This window comes from Ptychodera flava, chromosome 11 (genome assembly GCF_041260155.1).
Source record: "Ptychodera flava strain L36383 chromosome 11, AS_Pfla_20210202, whole genome shotgun sequence".
NCBI lineage: Eukaryota > Metazoa > Hemichordata > Enteropneusta > Ptychoderidae > Ptychodera > Ptychodera flava.
In genome coordinates this window covers 37,527,844-37,545,132 of record NC_091938.1, presented here as the reverse complement: position 1 = coordinate 37,545,132, position 17,289 = coordinate 37,527,844, and the positions used below count along the sequence as shown (strand labels likewise).

Genomic DNA, 17,289 nt, shown 5'->3' with positions numbered 1-17,289 from the left:
CATGTCTAGATCATGCACAGGACTTTTGCCTCATTAGGATGTTTAGAAAGTTCAGTACATTCTGAAAAACTGTATTTTTGACTTTGTTTGCAAAATGTGACAACAAAAAGCGTACCATAGTAAAGCTGTTCAGAAAATACCCAGATTGTATCGTTCTATATACCGTATTCCTCCGATTCTAAAACCCCGCTCGTTTATAACGCCCCCCGGGATTATTATATCGATTCGTAATTGGTCGTTAGTTCGTTTGTAACGCCCCCCCCCCCGGGGAGGGTACACCCAAATTCTGACTGGAACAATAGAGCCATTGTCATGTAATGAGACAAGGATATCCGAGACACCTACGTTGCTTATCAAAGTCACAAACAAGTGCCAAAGTGAAGTATCAAACCTCAAAACAAGCACACTATTGTTTGGTGTTGGAACATGTCAATCGGGAACGGTTCTATTGTTCCTGGCAATACAATTCCACTTGCCAATTTGATTTCGCTACGTAAATGAACATTAAAAGAGTTGGATTTTTGAGCGTCTCGATCTAGTACAATGCCGTCTTTTCGTCACTGTCATTTTGCTAACGTCAAAATAAGCAGATTTTTGAACATCTTGATCAAGTACGAATCGAATATTTCGATGCCATTTGGCGACCATAACATGAGCATTACGATAGTCGGGTTTTTGAACGTGTCGATCAAGTACGATTCGCTCATTTCACGTGGTGAAAAAATCGTTCCTTTCCACTGGTATCAGGAATGCGCTCGACAGAACTGAAGACATCATGATTTCCGAGGAGATTCCGGTACTCGATGGTGACTTATCATATGAAGCCGTAGGACTCGTGTTTGGTGACAAGGGGGAAGGTGACGATATAGACTTCGACGGGTTTGACTTTGATGAAGAGGGCAATTGTATCGACAAACGCGACATCTGAAGTTTCTTCCGCGCATGAACTGAAAATACTTTGAATTTCTTTCTTTATGTTTTATCAATTTTGTACATTTTTTTCTCATGTTATAAATATATTTATTGTTTGGACGGCATTTCTTGCTTGTGTGTGCCCTTTTCTGAACTAGTCCCGGCAATGAGTAGGCGATAGTGTGATAGATTTTCAAGATTATGCATGCTTTCGAAGTCTTGCGAGGGAAAAATACCAAACTTCATAAACGGCCCTATACACTTACAGTTAGAACAAAAACGTGCATGTTCGTATCATTCCGAACACATGATCATAGATGACTGAATTCCACATCAAGAGACATTTCGTTCATCGATACAAATAAATAAAAAACTTCAAGGTTTTATTGCCAAAAATTCAATTCATCAAATTGTAAGCATATTGGCGTAGCAATCTTTCGTCTCGGCCAGCCTTCCGATGCGATGCTTCAACACTTTATCAGTTCGAGCCTAGCACCTGCCTTTTCATAAGATCACATTTCGTTTCGAGATACGGTTAGACTTTTTGAAACTACCGTAGGAGCAAAATAATAAACTCAAAACGTGTAATTGATCGTTTATTTTAAGGAGTACGCTAATTGAAAATCGTAATATAGAAAACATCGGACGGACACCGTGTACCACACTGTATGCATGTGCTGAACAGAATTTTACCCTGACCTCATGCACGTCACTGACACCTTTGACCTATTGCGTGAATTGACCAATCACAGCCAGCGGAACTTTAGGGACTTTCCCTTTACTCCTTGTCTGACCTTTGCGGCCATGCTATGCATTGCTATGGGGAGCTAGCTACTGCTGGAGCGTACTTGTTGCAACGAAGTATCGTGGTGATTATCTATACACGAAATACGAAGATTTATTGCTATCGTATTTTTTAGCAAAAGAGGGTATGGCAAATACGCTAAATTTCAAAACTTGTCGATCTCCATTAATTTATACCGTACAGATTCGACTGTCAGTATCGACGCAGCATGGCCATGAGTCGATATCACAAAGTATGAGTTGTCTGCAGCGCTCACGTGAATAAAAAAACATGGGCAGAAAATTTGCATAATATTGCATCAATTAGCATAAATTAACTGCGGTGTTCGATTTTGCTTTGACATCCGTTTATACAACCCCCCACATGTTTTCCCTCACCTTTGGTTCTGAAAAGGGGGTTTTAGAATCGGAGGAATACGGTATATATTATACCATTAAGGTATGTAATTGTACTAAACACTGCCCTTCTTAGACAACACTGTTCAAAATACTCAGATATGACAAGATCCGGTATTTTTTGAATACAACCATACATCAAATCAAGTCTGCAAATATATCTGAGAATCTCAGCTGAACCTGTCTGAGAGTGCTGAAATAATGATGGGGGTCTGTAAGTCGATTTTCACTTTCAGACTGGTAATAAACTAGTGACTACCCTATACATGTATTGCTTTATCAACTTCCTACATTCTGGAAATTGTGTTTTATTATGCATTAATAAAACTTTGATTTGACCCATTGTTTCTAATCGTTATGGTTTTTACAATCTTTGTGTTGAAGGCACAATAAGTAAGTCAAAGCACTCTTTTTTTGTCATTTCTCCCTCTTTCTGACTCTATGTGGCTGTACAGTTGAAGGCTGTCTATCCAAGCTCACTATTAGCACCAAGACATCCAAATATTGGTGTTCACTGTCCATGTGACCCATATTGTGGCTTGGCATACACACATTTACACACATATACATTTGTGGTTTTATTTGCAGTCATTAAACTTGTGGGAACTGGATGAAAAGACTAACAAAAGATTATTTTTGGTAACCCATACATCCCTTCAAGGAAACTGCCATAAATGCTTGTTATAACATGCAGAGAGGAAAAAATCATTATTTTCCTATGCATATCACTTTTCATTGCCGTTTACGAGGAACAAGCAGTCTGTTGAGTGTTATATCCTTTTTCCATGTAAATAAAGAAATTTTAACTATATCTAGGCACCAAGACTTACAATAACTTCCCTACAACATGGAAAAAGATATTTAACCAAACATGGACAAAAACTTTGAAAAGTAAGGAAATTTTGCAAAGTTGAGCTGCCTTCTCTTGTGAAAATTTTCCTTAACCATGACTAGACAGGATATGTGCTATGGCTATGATGTCACTTTGCTTCTTGCATTCAGGTCTTTATGGGAACATTATGTCATATATACGGTACACATAGTCGTGTACACAAAGACTATGGTGGAAGGACCGCACCCACACTTGCCAGCTTCTTTACCAGGCTAGTTTTGGGTCCAACCAAGAAGATGTGTAATCATCAGACATCGTTTTTCCCACCTTCCACATGCACGTGACATACATTCATATTCACACAGCATCATGATCAATACACATCAAACTTCAAGGTAGCTGAAAGTGGGTACAGGTATGCAGTACTAGGTCGAAATACATGTTGGTATCTAGGTTTTGGTAAAACTGTAATTCTCTGCGTAACTTACTTCCAACTCGAATTTGAGTGGTCGATACCACTCCGTTATCAAGCCTACATGAATAGTCTCCAGCATCAGCAAACTGTACAAATGGAAGCACAAGTACTGATGTTGTATTTGATATGGTAGAGTACATTTGCCCTGGTATAGCTTGGTTTTGATTGTACCATGTTATGTCTTCAGCAGTGTACATTGCCCTGTCATCATTTTGCTGGATTTCACAATCAATTTCAGCCGTATCATTAACTTCCACTGTAAGAGATGTCCGTGCTGAAAAAAAAATATTATACCAGGTGTGAATACCTTTCATAGTACATACATGTAACTTATAAGTAGGTCTATGACCAGGATTTTCTTTAAATGTGAAAAGGAAGATTTCAGGAGAAAGTGAAAAAAGTGTTTGTTTTCATTTGGCATCGGCTAACATGACATCCCCAGAATGTAAATTATCTACTGCTATCTACTGCTGGTATAATTATTGTCTGATATGTGAATCAGTATGAACAGGAGGTGGATATACGCGTTCCAAGAATTTGGCAATCAAAGTGATAAACAAGTCAACAACAAAATGTTTACTTTCTTACAATCATCAGTGTTTTTGTTAAGGCAGGTACCCGTAAACGTTACCAGGTTCTCCAGTCATTTTACCGGGGTTCACCTTGGTATATCAATGCAATCAGATTAGGGGACAGTAGAAATGTTACTACGGTTCCCACATCATTTTACCAATGTTGCCCAACCTTAGCAAAAACACTGATCATAATCAATCATAGAGATCTTAAAACACTTATTAAAACTTGCAGAAGATCGATCATTATAGTGTTGTATTTAAAACTAATTGATAGAGTATTTTGAATATTTTGAAGGACATTGAGTGTGTTGTCTCACAGTTCAGGAAAGAATGTATTGGATTATGATAATATCTTATGTCCTTGATTGCAAAACTTCTAGGAATACGAATAGTTATTGTGTAATGCAGCTCCTAAGAATTATACATATATACTTCCTTGAGGCATATTTATAATGTACTTACCATTCAATGTTTGAGAGTAGGTCAGTGATAGTCCACCCACAATTGTCAACAGAAAGACTTGCATGACAAATTGACCGTACTTCATTGTATCAGGAACTCACCACTGTTCACCACAAAATTGAAGATAAAATTGGTTTGGTATTAAATCCTTGCTCGAATGCCTGCCAAATATGAACCGGTCACTGCAGCTGAATAAGATATCTATTGGAGAGAAAAAAATACTCAGTTTAGCTCTTGTCTAAAATATACAAGTTGTGTTTACACGAAGAAATAATAATACGGCTAACAGCAATGCTTCATGTTACGATGCAACTACACTGATGGTTTGGCAGTTTATTTTCAAAAATATTTCAAACAGACAGCAGATACATATTCTATTTGAGAACTTACAGAAGCATTACTGCATGTTCATGGGTTGAGCAAAACACTTTCTCCCCGACAAAAACATTTTATTGTTCAGCAGAATCGAAGTTCACGCCAAATTAAGAAGTGAAACTTTGATTAATGTTAGCCTTTTGGATGGCACTTTAAGTTTCATGCAAATCCGTTGTCACAGTCTGGGTCAGATACCTACATGTAGCACCCTGGTTTGGTCTAAACCCGTTGTTAATAAAGGTGAGAGTGGACCTGTTCAAAGGGAAATGAATTTGTGCTTTTTCAGAAGACTGCTATCACAAGTTTTACTGTTGTTTTGGTGTACCTAAATTCCATAACTGATCAAATGAATATGGTAATTTCTTTGTGTGTTTGTTTGTTTGACAAAGTTTTACGCAATATTATATTGAATTACTTACTCAAAAAACCTGATTTTGTACTGACATCGATATAGGCATGGGACTATGTGCATCTTTTTGATATGGGCTTAGCTCAGCTCAGCTCATAATCAAACTGTCCTGCCTTCGGCAATGGAAACGCAGCGCAATCAAGCACCATGCACTTGCAAAGGAAGCTATCATTATTTATTGCCCTGAGAGCGTCACTGGAACAAATTACAAAGCTATGATTTACAAAGGGAAAGACTCACAATTCTTAGAATAGAAGGTAGGCTACTCAAATGGAGAACCCTGCTGCACTTAATCCACAACACATTTGCTATAAACACTGCTATAAAAGTTCACACCAACTGACTGTTCATCATGTGTGCGGACTAGCAGCATAACCACAGTCCTAGTGGGACTGTGATATAATATACCAAATTGTCACATCTGTTTCTAGTTCACTTCAGACAGTACAGATCAGGTCTGCATCACGCTTCAGCAAGCATGTTCTACAGTATATGTATTGAGGCTAAGCCAAGTTTCTTCACACTACGGTACATGTACATCATAAACACAGGTGCTAACAATGATGTAGTTATATAGCCTTGATGTATGTTTTTTAATGTTTTCAGACTATGCCATGGTATTTATCCCTGTTTGATGTCATTGTATTATATATTACTGCCTGAATACACGAGTTATATGTGCCCGAGAGCAGTTGACAATTTCCCCACGCCAGGAAGGCAAAGAATCTCCTGCTGCGAGGGCACATAAATCCATGTATTCAGGCAATAACATTTTTATTACATACCTCTTCACAGTTAAAGGGGAAGTTCACCAAGGATGATTTTTACATATGTGCTAGCTTTGTGGTCACTTACCCCGGAAAAGCTGTTTTCGCCATTTATAACTTGCGCGATTCTTTACAAAAGCGGTAGAAATAGTACAGGAAGTTGCCCATGTAATTTGAATCATTGGAAAAAGCCCCAAACTTGGAGCTTTTTACTGTGAAAAGTAGCAAGTTCATCTATCAGGTAACCGTTGATCATTCCCTATCATTCTAAAAATTCATACCTGGTACTTAATTTGCTTCAAAAACGCTCATTTCGTGTGATTTTCGGCCGAATTCGACAGACACATCACTAAAACATAAGCGTGAGCAACATTCCGGTCACCTCACAGTGAACGTTGGGCACCTCCACTTTACTGACGTTAGTGCCGTGTATCCATAAGGGGTGACTGGAATTTTGTTCACGCCTTATGTTTTGGCAAGGTGTCTTCCGAACTCGGCCGAAAATCACACGAAAATTCATGCCTGATACATCATCTCCTTACAAAATGCTCATTTTGTGTGACTTTTGGCAGAGTTCGAGAGACACCTCGCCAAAACATAGGCGTGAGCAACATTCCACGGGTGCCACCAATTTGAAAAATTCATTAATTTCGCAAAATCATCACAAAACATGTTTTGAAGTCTGATATATAGATTTTACTTATTTCTGACCTAGACCTAAAATTTTGACTGAGGGGAAAGTTGAGCTGTTTGTAAATGCCCTCCCACTGGCGTACATGGAAAATGTGCCCTCCCGCTGAATTTTTCATGCCTACTGCCCTCCAGTATTTATGGTTTGCCCGCTCCCCACAACAATGCAAGCTCCCCACTGCCCTCTCCCTACTACTGAAAATCCCCATTTCCCACTGCTGAGATTCCCAGTGGGCAACCCAGGTCGTGCGAGCAGCTGGCAGTGTACCTTGGAACATTGCTCCCCAATAAGTTAGGCGCTTTGTCTCCCCTCAAGTTCTATCAACCACGGCGTTCCTCTCCCTCTAATATTTCCGGTACCCGCTGTCAAAAATTTTCTCCCTGCCCACTGAAAATAATGAAATTTCTTCCCCACCCACAGTAAATATCAACTTTTTCTCCCTGCCTGCTGATCACTTTTGAAATTTGCCCGCCACCTGAAAAACTGAGCACGAACACCTTTTAGCACGAACAGCTTAGTTGGCGGCACCTGATTCCAATGGCCCTCATGGGTAGGCGGCGCCAACGTCTGTAAATTAAAGTGGAGGTTGCTCAAGCTTATGTTTTGCTGATGCATCCGTCGAATTAAGCCAAAAATCACATGAAACGAGCGTTTTGAAGCAAATTAAGTACCAGGTATAAATTCTGAGAATGATAGGGAACGATCGGCATTTTGATAGATGCTACTTTTGACAGTAAAATCGAACGTCGAAGATGACATGGTGGCATAGAGTCCCTATACAAAATAGCCATTTGGTTTCCTGACTTTTTCTTTCTCGGCATATGTACACACGTCTATGGGGCACATAGACGCAGAGCGGAATAGACCACACTGGTGAAGAATGGGGTGATGTCCGACCGTCGCATCACAGTTGCGAGTGTAGTGATACATACCGGCAGCCGTGTAGTATGCATAGAATAATAATAATAATATGAGGTTATTACAAAAATACCGCAAAGGATGCACGAGGACATTGGCGCAGCGTATCGCGGAGGGCGATGCGCTGCGCCACTGTCCGAGTGCATCCTTTGCGGTATTTTCGTAATAGTTAACCTTATTATTATACATCTTACATTCCTGATCGGGGCATCAAAATGTCGGAGTAGTGACCGTTTGCGTGCAATGTCAACAATTTTTCTTCCGATTTTATCGCGCCAGTGTGGAACGCTATCTCGGACGCGCTTCTGCAAGTTTTGGAGTGTGTGCACTACATACTGTACATACAGAGCGCGCGCAGGACTTGTTCTGGCACTCGTCCAAGGGGTCCCTTGAAACTCTGTCTGATTCCCTGCGCCCTTTCTACCGCTGGCTGCGCTACACTCACGAAAAGGGTCAGGTATGCGGCAGCCATTTTGCCCAGATTTTGGGCAAAATGGCGGATGCGCGTGGCGCGTGATGTCAGGCTGGAATGTTCGAAATGACTGCGCCCTTGACAGTAACTCAGCAACAAAGTAGGAGGGGCAGTTACATGAACATTACACAAGTCTTCAAAAATCAATCTGTTTCATTATGCAAAACGTCGTACGAGCTGATATATTTGTGAAAGAGCGTACTTCATCCAAATGACAGAATCGAGTTAGTTTTTTGTTTGTTTTTGAAATTTGAAATAAAATATAACACTGCATCGGACGCCGCAGACTTAGGTGCTCCCCTTAGCAAATCGACATGTTCCATAGTGTCGTCCAATCAGTGCCGTGAATAGAATGGCGCATACCTGACCCTTTTCGTAGAAGGGGGCAGGGAACCAGACTACCTTGAAACCGTTCTATAGTGAACGCGCAGATACAGCGCAGGGAATGGGGCGCCTTGAAACCGTACGTGTTACGGAACGGGCGCGCGTTCCGTACGGCATTTTAGCGCATGCTAAATTTTATCGTTCTCGATGGTAGATGTATAATAATAGAATAATACTAGGTCTGCATTATTCTATGCATACTACGCGGCGGCCGTATGTATCACTACACTCGCAACTGTGCGTCGCATGAACTGTTTGTCTGTCTATGTCGTTTAGTATTGAAGAAGGGTCCTACTAATTACTGCCGTGACTGCCCGTAGCTGCCCGAGGACTGCCCGAGAACTGCCCGAGAACTGCCAGAGGAGCAAGTAGGCCAAATTTCGCCCATTTTAACAGTAAGCCAATAGGTTGAACTTACATATGCCTAGCCAACAAAAAATATCATTGATTTGGTGTTTTCTGTAGCGGTTTTAGAACCCGAAAGACGCCGAGCTTTCAACGAGAAAGACGTCTCCACTTGATTGAGAGATCATACCATTCAGTACAAGGGGTGGTAGAATGTCAGGCTGTACGCACTCGGCGAGGTAATTGTGCCACCTCTCTGAATGAATGGTATGATCTCACTATCAAGCTGGCGACGTCCTGAAGACCGACGTCTTCCGTGTTCCTAAACTGCCGGAGAAAACATCAGGTTAACGCCAAATCAATGATATTTTTGGTTGGCTGGGCATGATATAAACTGAACCTATTGGCTTAGTGTTAAAATGGGCGAAATTTGACCCACTTTTTCCTCGGGCAGTGCTCGGGCAGTTCTCGGGCAGTGCTCGGGCAGCTACGGGCAGTCACGGGCAGTAATTAGTAGGACCGTTGAAGAACACTAATCTATTGTTGCTGTTGTTGTTGTTGTTGTTGTTGTTGGTCTCACTCACGTTGCAATTATAAACTCGACAGTGTAATACTAATATTCGGAATATTACTGCTGCCTGCGGTAGATGCCCCGTGGCCCACGGTACATGATTGATAGTGAGATGAGAAGTCGTCGGCCAGAAACCTGCCACCGCACAGTGCACTGACATGTGCCAGCTAGGCGTAGCCCTGCGTACGATGTCTGTGTGTTCCGCTACAGCTAATAGCCCCGCTCACCACAGCCCTGCAAAGACCCGTACGTAGAGTTGGTGACTTCAAATCCATTTTTGGACTTGACGTAAAAAGCCAAATTACTGCCGAAATTCAGCGTTCTTGGGCCCAAGTCGTATCCCTGCCTACCTCAGCTACTCGATCGCTTCCAAAAATGCCAGTCTTTTATTCTTTTTTCGTAAATAACCGTCGATGTCGGCAACTCTCTCGCTAGCCCTGCGTACGTACGCAGTGTACGCTGTGTGTTAGGAACGCACACAGGGAATGCACAGCGTACACTGCGTACGTACGCAGGGCTAGCGAGAGAGTTGCCGACATCGACGGTTATTTACGACAAAAGAATAAAAGACTGGCATTTTTGGAAGCGATCGAGTAGCTGAGGTAGGCAGGGATATGACTTGGGCCCAAGAACGCTGAATTTCGGCAGTAATTTGGCTTTTTACGTCAAGTCCAAAAATGGATTTGAAGTCACCAACTCTACGTACGGGTCTTTGCAGGGCTGTGGTGAGCGGGGCTATCTGTAGCGGAACACACAGCATCGTACGCAGGGCTACAGCTAGGCGATGCCGAATGCCAAGCCGTTGTGATTTAGGCGATGCCGAATGCCAAGCCGTTGTGATTTAAGGCTCAGCCTTCGGCCCAACCCAGTACATGTGGTATAAGTTAAATTATCTTGATCAACTAGAGCCATTACCTCCATGCTGGCGCCTAATACCGATCACAATTCACATACCTCTCAGCTGTTGTTACAGAATTCAACACAGTGCACGAAGTTGTGACGCATGTATCTGCGTCGCGACCAACTTTCAGCCACACCAAGGTCACATCGACGTATACAATGGCTATTCTAACAGAGGAGAAGTAACACAGAATATCCTCATACGACGTACACTCGTAAATTCATGGCATATGTCGTTCTGTTCCATACACGATCGATTTGTGGCATGAGACTGATCCTGTATGGAGTGGTTGAGATCACGTGACTGTGTTGTGACGTGCTCAAGTTTCCAGGAATTGGTGAATAATCAATAACAGAGCATCCGTGGGCTATGGAAATCCGGTCACGACATGCGACCTGCGACTTCAAAACGCGACCTGCGTCCTGCGTGTTTGTCAAACCACAGGGTACTCAGGAAACAAACAAGCAAACTAACAAACAAACAAACAAATAAACAAACAAACAACAAATATCGAAAAACGTACAAACAAGCATACAAATACATAATAAATAATAAACACATAGACTGACATAAATAGATAAAAAAAAAACACTATCATAGAACCATGGATAAATAAGCATACAAACAAATAGACAAATGTATACACACACACACACACACACACACACGTGTACTATGACTTGTGAGACGCCAGGAAGAATGACACTTATGGGACCCCTATGTTGCCTTAGTGTTAGAACCACAAAAACAAAAAAAACAATTCTAAAGTATTCCAGTCAGACTACACATAAATCATAAAAGTTTTTAGAAATAAGCATAAATGACATTTCTGTAGCAGTGTAGATTTATGAAGCCATCCTGGGCTGACCTGAATTATGGATCCAATGAGTGTGATTGATATGCACCCCATAAGCAGTAAAACTGTGGCCATTTTACAATACAGTACATAGTAAGGCCTTTGAGAGTTTATTTTTCTGCAGATGTCAAATTTGACAAGAACCACATAAACTTCCATTGTTGTTGCTATTTCCTTGGCAAAATATTTAGGAACTTGATTGGTGGTCATCCACTCTCTTACTTTATCATTTTCCTGGAGTCTCTTAGTACCGCCTTTCTCTATATAGTCAGAAGAGTGAACATAGGGACATAGATGAAAAGAAAGCACTGCAGTAATGACTAGTCAATGTACATCATAAAACACTAACATGCATTCCAACAGTTTGCCAAGGAATTACTGGGATATTGATAATAACAAAGCTGTTAAAAGACATCAAAGCAGGTCCAATAACCATATCATTCAAGGTATATATACAATTTACCAGGTCCAAGGAACATATAGAAAATGACAAAGGCAATGGGGTCATCTTGAATCACAAGACAGTGGTGGTACCAGGTGTCTGGAATGGGTAAGCGTACCCTGCCAGCCAGCTGCACCCGTCAAGATTGACCCAAAGCGACAAATCCAATGTTATTTGGTAAATTGTCGATACTTATGTAAGTCAAAATTGGGTATACTGTCACTCATCATTTGAGAAACAAACAGGTCATATTTTGATACATCTCCGTATCTACCATAGAACTTCATAAATGATTTCACCAATCTACTTTCTGAGAATCCTTGCCTCACTAACTTTTGTGCTAACAGTCTGTGTCTCACTCAAAAGTCTTCATAAGCATTGAATGCTCTACTGTATCTAAGAAGTTATGCAATATATATATCATAAGCTGGAGATGATGGTATATTGCTTGACAAAAAGGGAAAGTTTATGGTTTCAAAATTGAATGTGATATGCAAATGAATTTAAGAGGAAAAGTGGGGCCATTTATACACTCATGGTATTTATAGTACACAGTAAGACCATGTGTGTGTATCTGTAAGAGGAAAGGTGGGGCCATTTATACACTCATGGTATTTATAGTACACAGTAAGACCATGTGTGTGTATCTGTAAGAGGAAAGGTGGGGCCATTTATACACTCATGGTATTTATAGTACACAGTAAGACCATGTGTGTGTATCTGTAAGAGGAAAGGTGGGGCCATTTATACACTCATGGTATTTATAGTACACAGTAAGACCATGTGTGTGTATCTGTAAGAGGAAAGGTGGGGCCATTTATACACTCATGGTATTTATAGTACACAGTAAGACCATGTGTGTGTATCTGTAAGAGGAAAGGTGGGGCCATTTATACACTCATTTACAGTGCTAATTTGTTAAATTGATTAAATATGCAAATTAGCTGATAATTAACATGACACTGCCCAATGTCTCACTGTACAGTCAGGTGTCAGTAGGATAAGTCTCTGTACAAATTTCCCTCAAATTTGGTGCAATAGTTTTAAAACTTCAAAACTATGTCACTAACTAGAAAAATTCATAAAATATGCAAATTACCTTGAAATTAACATGACACTGCCCAATGTCTCACTCTATAGTCAGGCGTCTGTCAGATATGCAAATTAGAATTTATTTGGCATGATGCTTCTTGAGCTATATTGCTATTCAGATAATAGCTTGCATGGTTAAGTTTCAAGGTGATTGGTGCAGTAAATCTTGCTATATAACACTATGGTCATCATGCTTCCCATAGACAACCATGTATCAGAAAAATTAAAACTGTGATAACTTCATGAATATGAAAACTACGCCCATCAAAATCTTTTTAGTTCTAGCCATTTTGGTCCTGAACATGTAAACCAAGTTTGGTTGAAATCTGTTCAGCTGTTCTTGAGATATCAGGTATACACACTGACAAATATGGCTAAAACATATGCTCATGTGTGAACACGTGAGCAATAAATTATACAGTGACACAGTTTTATTTCTAACTTTTTTATTTTTCAACCAACAAGAACGCATGAACAACATGAAAACAACATAGGAATGAATGCAGAAACATATGCATAGCAGTGATGCCTTAGGTTTTTTTTTTTTGCACAGCAACAGTGATGTGGTTTGATTTTTGTGCATTAATGCATAATTTTGACAGCTTAATGTAACAGTGAGATATCTGTACAGCTTTTTTTTTCACTTAAATTTTCCTCTTGAGATGAACAAATAAAAGGTTCACCTGGTAGGTCTATATTGACATGAATGAGGGTGAGAAACAAACTTTTTTTTGGGCTGTACTTGAAAAACAGTATCAGGATATACTGGTATAAACATGAATAACTATTAATCATATATTTTTACTGCAAATTACCAACGAAGAAGGAAATTTTCACAGCTGTAACTTTTTCTGTTTTGGAACAAGTCATCGTTGATGACACAGTCCCGCTTGCTAATGAGTACTTTGATTACAGGTCCTGTGATAAAAATACTCTGATACAGATGGCACTCAATGGCCACGAATGAGTTCCATGGTGAAAAAAACATAAAACCAATGTAGGCCACTATCCTAAAGGTCATTAAAATGAGTCAACTGGGAATTAGTTGACAGGATGTTGCAAAACCTTTTTATTTTTTAATACTATCCTAACACTAATAGATTATCACCGGTACCATATTTCATAAAGTTTAGTGCAGTATTTACAACACTATGAGATCAACATCTGTGTCAAGTTTCATCAAATTTGACGTTGTATTTGTGGATATATCACTCTAATTAGGAAAGTTCATTACATATGCAATTACAACCTAATTAAAATGACACTGATAAATGTCTTTTTCACTGTTAAGGCAATGTGACCTTAACATCTGTACAAAGTTTCATGAAATTTAATGCAGTATTTCTTGACATATCAGCCTAATTATGAAACTTCAATAATTGACATGATACTGCTACATGACGTGAAACAAATTGACGAGCATGTATGAAATATGTCAATGTCCTTGTACCGACTTTGAATAATACTGGTGGAAATATGTCTGAGTTATGGCTCAGAACATGAGAAAATCGTAACAAAATTGCTGCCACGCAGCGATATTTGATCTTACTGTTTAAAAAATCAACACCTATATGTATGACATAAGTCAATGTCCAGGTACAAACTTTGAATAAAATCAGTTGAGACTTGCCAGAGTTATGGCTCTCGACATGAAAAAAAACATAACAAAATTGCCACCATGTGGCCATATCGGACCATATCGAGAAACAAATCAAAGTACATATTTATATTGAAGTACATATGTATAATATAAGTCAATGTCCTTGTACCAACTTTGAATAAATTTGCTTCATACATGTCTGAGTTATGGTTCAGGACATGGAAAATTGTAAACAAAATGGCTGCCTGGCGGCCATATTGGATCATATCAAAAAACAAATTGACGTGCATATCTATGACATTGGTCAATGTCCTTGTACCAACTTTGAATAAAATCAGTTGAAACATGTCCGAGTTATGGCTATGTACATGAAACAATTGTAATAAAATGGCCGTCTGGCGGCCATATTGGATCTTATCGCAAAATGAATTGATGTGCATCTGTAGGTCATAGTGCTATGCCTTTGTGCAAAGTTTGAACAAAATTGGTTCAGCAGTGTCTGAGAAACTGTTGATGACGGACGGACGGACGGACGCACACACGGACGGACGCACACACGGACAGGACCCGATCTATAAGTCCCCGGACTAAAAAAATAGTGTCAAGGACACTGTGCTCACATGTTTTGAATTGGTACATTCGAGAGTGATAAAAACCAGCAACCTAGCTTTTGTATCCTGAAAAGTTCTTGCAGACACATCAAAGTGTGGGTACTGATGAACGTTAACAACTTGATTTGAACTATTCATAAATATCTATAATAAGATAAAGATGACATCTGGCCTAGAAGCTTAATATCATTTATCCTTGGCACTGGGCATGGGAGGCATGTCATATTGGAAGGTGTTATCAACTATCAGTGTACATACTTAAGTGGACAAGCGGCCTTGGGACTAGTATAGACCCTTTGTGATTTATAGGACAATTGAAATGATGACACCCCTAGGAACCTCCATACCAAGTTTCCAATGAATTGGACCAGTGGTTTCAAAGAAGAGTTTTAAAACCACAAATTGGAAAATCGCCCAAACATACAATTATGCAGATTTCATCACACTTCAAACAAATATGACAGAGGTTACCCCTACGAACCTACATACAAAGTTTAAAACCAATTAGAGTGCAGTTTCAGAGGAGATGATTTTTTTTTACCACCAATGAGAAAAATTGCCCCAAAGACTACAAATATGCAAATTTCATCACAATGTCATCAATTCTGACTAAGATTACCCGAAGAAACCTCCATACCAAGTTTCAAATAAATTGGAATTATGGTTTCAGTAAGAAGATTTTTTTACCAAAAATGGGAAAAATTGCCCAAAAAATACAATTATGCAATTTCACCACTATATTTGAACAAGTCTGACTGATGTAACCCCTAGGGACCTCAATACCAAGTTTCAAATGAGTCAGACTTGCGATTACAGAGAAGAATCTTTTTTACCAAAAATGGCATTTCTAAAATATAATTTGCACATTTTTGAAGGAATCGCCAAAACAAAAATACCATCCGGGTGTTTACACATTTTGCATTCACACTCCAAATATCAAGTCTGTAGGTACTGTGGTTCTCAAATTATTTGAGTGGTCGGACATGACATACATACATACTGATGCCAACTTCAGCCTATACAATAAGCTCACATTGGTAAAGCAAATGCAAGCTATACAAAACTTCATCAACTCCATGAAAACAAATACATAAAAATGAAGGAACAAGAATTCGATAAGGCTAAATGTAACTCTGAAAACTGTTTTACATGTGAAAGACAACCTATTTGAAAACAAAGTGAAGAGTATGGTAGATCATATATTTTTGTCTATTTTATCAATTGCGAGTTACCTCATGAGGGTTCATCACATGCTAAATTCCTGAAAACTTTGGTTTTGCTGTGTTCAAAGACAAAGCGTTTGAACAATTTTGAGAGAAAAATTGAAGAGTACAGTACTTAATTTAAACATTTAATCAGAATATTTGTTCATCACATGGTTAAATCCTAACTCTGTTGGTTTTGCTTTGTGGAAGCCGAACTGTTCAGACAGTTTGAAAGATAATAAATGTAGAATATGAAGAAGATGGTATTCACATATTTTGTTTTTCAAACTTAGGATTTTGGAGTTACCTCATGAGGTGTATCAGATGGTAAATTCCTAACTCTATTGGTTTTGATGTGTTCAAAGACAGACTGATTGTAATTTTTTGGAAGATAACAAGTGAAGACTATAGTGCTGCTAGTAAACATTTTCTTTTCAAAGTCAAAATTTCGAATAACCTCATGAGGTTCAACACGTTGTAAATTACTAACACTGTTGGTTTTGCAGTGTTCAATGACAAATCATTTGAACTTCTGAAATTTGGAAAGATAATTGGTTTTTATGTTTTCAAAAACAAACTTTTTTAACATTAAAAAAAAGTGAAAAGTATAGTACTTCATGTAAACATTTTAGTTCAGAGTTAAAATTATTGAGTTACCTAATGAGGTTATCACAGTTGGTTTTGATGTTTTCAAAAACAAACTTTTTTAACATTCAAAAAAAGTGAAAAGTATAGTACTTCATGTAAACATTTTAGTTCAGAGTTAAAATTATTGAGTTACCTGAGGTTATCACATGGTAAATTCCTAACTCAGTTGTTTTGCTGTGTTCAAAGACAAAGTGGTGGGATTTTGAAATTTTGAAAAATAACAGGTGAAGTGTATGGTATCTGCTGTAAACATTTTGTCAAGAATTATTATTATGGCATTACCTCATGAGGTTAATCACATGGTAAATTATGAAATCTTTTGATGTGTTTAGAGACAGACTGTGGACATTTTTGAAAGCCAACAAATGTAGTATACGAAGAATATGGTACTTCATGTACTTTTACCCGAAAAATAATAATTTCTGAGTTACACCATGAGATAATCACATTATGTATTCCTATCTCTGTTGATTTGATATGTTCAAAGACAAACTGTTTGGAAATGTTTAAAAGATAGCAAGTGAAAAGTTAACATATTTTTCCAAG

At 39.0% G+C, this 17,289-nt stretch overlaps 1 protein-coding gene across 1 annotated transcript in view; it reads right to left on the bottom strand.

Annotated features, from left to right (window-relative positions):
* The window catches only part of LOC139144208 (receptor-type tyrosine-protein phosphatase F-like), a 30,019-nt gene extending 19,436 nt beyond the window's left edge, over positions 1-10,583 (bottom strand). The window contains exons 1-3 of the mRNA XM_070714859.1: positions 10,343-10,583; positions 4,457-4,657; positions 3,433-3,693 (exon numbers count right to left, since the gene is read on the bottom strand). The gene's annotated coding sequence lies outside the window, so the exon portion shown is untranslated. The remainder of the gene's footprint in view (positions 1-3,432; positions 3,694-4,456; positions 4,658-10,342) is intronic.
* Between the last annotated feature and the right edge of the window lie 6,706 nt (positions 10,584-17,289).